Below are 2,378 nucleotides of genomic sequence, written 5' to 3'. Positions count from 1 at the left end.
CTCAACCGTTAGATCGAAAACTTAGCTTGTTACACACACTTGACAATGCACGCTTCTAGGTTTGTTAACCGTACCCAAACGTATGCACTTGTTGGTTCAACAATAGTTAACCAAAAGGTTAGCCATATGAGCATTCCATATTAACCTCGTTCTTCTTCACCATAACTAGTTCAAATGATTTCAAATGAACTAGCTAGAGAGTTGTTCAATTGCAAAGAAATCTCATGTACTACACAAGACACAATTGAAGCAAAGATGATTTGATTCACTTGAATCGCTTCATGAACTTTTATAGCCACGGTTTGAAAACTGCATTCCTTAGTCTTTTTAAGTTTAAGTTCAGAAATCATCTTCAGATATATAACCTTCTCAAGTTCGCAGACTAGGTCCGCAGACTTAAGTTCTCGGGAAGAGTTTACAAACTCCGGCAGAAATTCTCGGCTATGAGAACTTCGCCGGTTCGCCGACTGGGTTCACGGACTGAGTTCGCGGACTTAGTTTCACGCAAGTAGTTTGCCAACTCCAGCAGAAATTCTCGGGTTTGAGAACTTCGGCAGTTCGCGGACTTGGCTCACGTCATTCTTCCGGTTCTCTTGATCAACAAAGTTCGCAAACTTTGGTTCAAGGAATAGGATTTATACATAAATGTGTTTCCACAACAATGCGTATGTCCGCCATTGGTTATGTAATCTAAACTATCATTTCAATCATTGAAACATTCTTAAAGGACGTTATATAGTTGTTACACCATTTCTCGTCAAAGCAATTTTCAAGATGATTGAAACATATCATGACTTTCGTCACATGGTAAAGATAAACTTGGTTAAAGCGAAAAGCTTACCAACTCATATTTCGAGATATAGATAGGCGAGGTATACTCGACTCAAAATACCAAATGTGTATAATCACAGTCTATACATATAGCATACGACTTCTTGTCTCAAAATGTAGGAGATAGAGTAGATAGACTTTTGAGTGATAGATAAGTTCAAGTCTTCAGATACCTTTTTGTCGAGAAGTTCCACCGGTTCCTAGAGTAGTTCTTCTACTTGTATGATGAATCGCCATGAAGTCCTTGAGCTCAACGACACTTTTTATCCAAGTCCGAGACTTAGCTATAATAGACTAGAAATCAAGACTTATAGTTTTGATCACTAACATTGAGAAACATGCTTGAGATAGCAACGCATGCAAGTTCGACCGAGCAATGCTCTAACATTAAGGTTCAAGCAAATTTGCTTGTGATCAAAGCAAGTTTATGACAAGTTTCTATGTTTAAGAATTACTTTGACCCCAAGAAAACTAAAGTTCTCAACATAGTTCAATTCCGAAGAATGAAAACCATGTAAACACGTGAGAAGTTTGCTTTGTAATACAAAAAAGAATGTGCACTTGTGTGTTTGTCGATTAATGAACCGTGCATAAATTTAGCTCACGAATAACCAAGTATTGTTCGTGGACCATCAAGCAAAATTGGAGTTTAGTAACTCCTAAAAACTGACCAGTTTGTGAACTAAGAAAAGTGATTCGCGAACTCAATACGTTTGAAGTGTCCAGGAACATAGTCAAAAGTGCATAATTCGTGAACAAGCAAATTTCAAAAATTATCGAGGAACACCTTGAAATTGCGTAGTTCACAGACTGTGCACCTTGAAGTTCAGCAGCATCAATAAATTGCATAGTTTGCAAACTAAAAACTCAATTTGTGAACAAAAATACAGTTTGACGATTCTAGGCTTATAGTTCATAAACATAGTTTTTTTGGCGATAAAAAATATTCTCAACAGAACCTATGAACATGCAATGCTTGAGTTCATGTTTCAAGATTTCCCAAGTACAAGCTTGGATTCAAAACTTCTTATTTATGATTCATCATATACTAAAGCTATATTACACCGTTTTAGAAGATAGAATGGTGGAATTAATGATTGAATAAGATAGACAGTCTTCACATATCTATGTTCATGAAGTTCTCGCGTACGTTCTCGTTGTTCTTCAGTCTTCAATCTTCGAGGGTATTCGATGATTTCTAATACTTAACTACCATGCTTTAATCCTAATCTGAGACTGGACTTTAGTAGGCTATAATCAAGATACTATTTTAGTCATCAAACACTGACAACAAGCTTGACATACCAATAGTTGTGTTTCAACCAAGCGATGCTCTAACATGGATCTTGATTTCAAAGAGTTGATTCTTGATGTTTTGGTCTTTTCCAGTTTGATGATTTTCTTGTAGTAAACTTTTCCATTTAGTTGTAACATCAAACTTTTAGTGGGATTTTCTGCATGAATTCACCAACTATCACGATCGTATCAATGGCAAGACCACTAGGAATAACCACGATTTTAGTGGCGGAAACATGGGCCGTGGCGAT

Source organism: Papaver somniferum, chromosome 2 (assembly GCF_003573695.1).
Source record: "Papaver somniferum cultivar HN1 chromosome 2, ASM357369v1, whole genome shotgun sequence".
Classification (NCBI taxonomy): domain Eukaryota; kingdom Viridiplantae; phylum Streptophyta; class Magnoliopsida; order Ranunculales; family Papaveraceae; genus Papaver; species Papaver somniferum.
Note: the sequence above shows the minus strand (reverse complement) of the source record.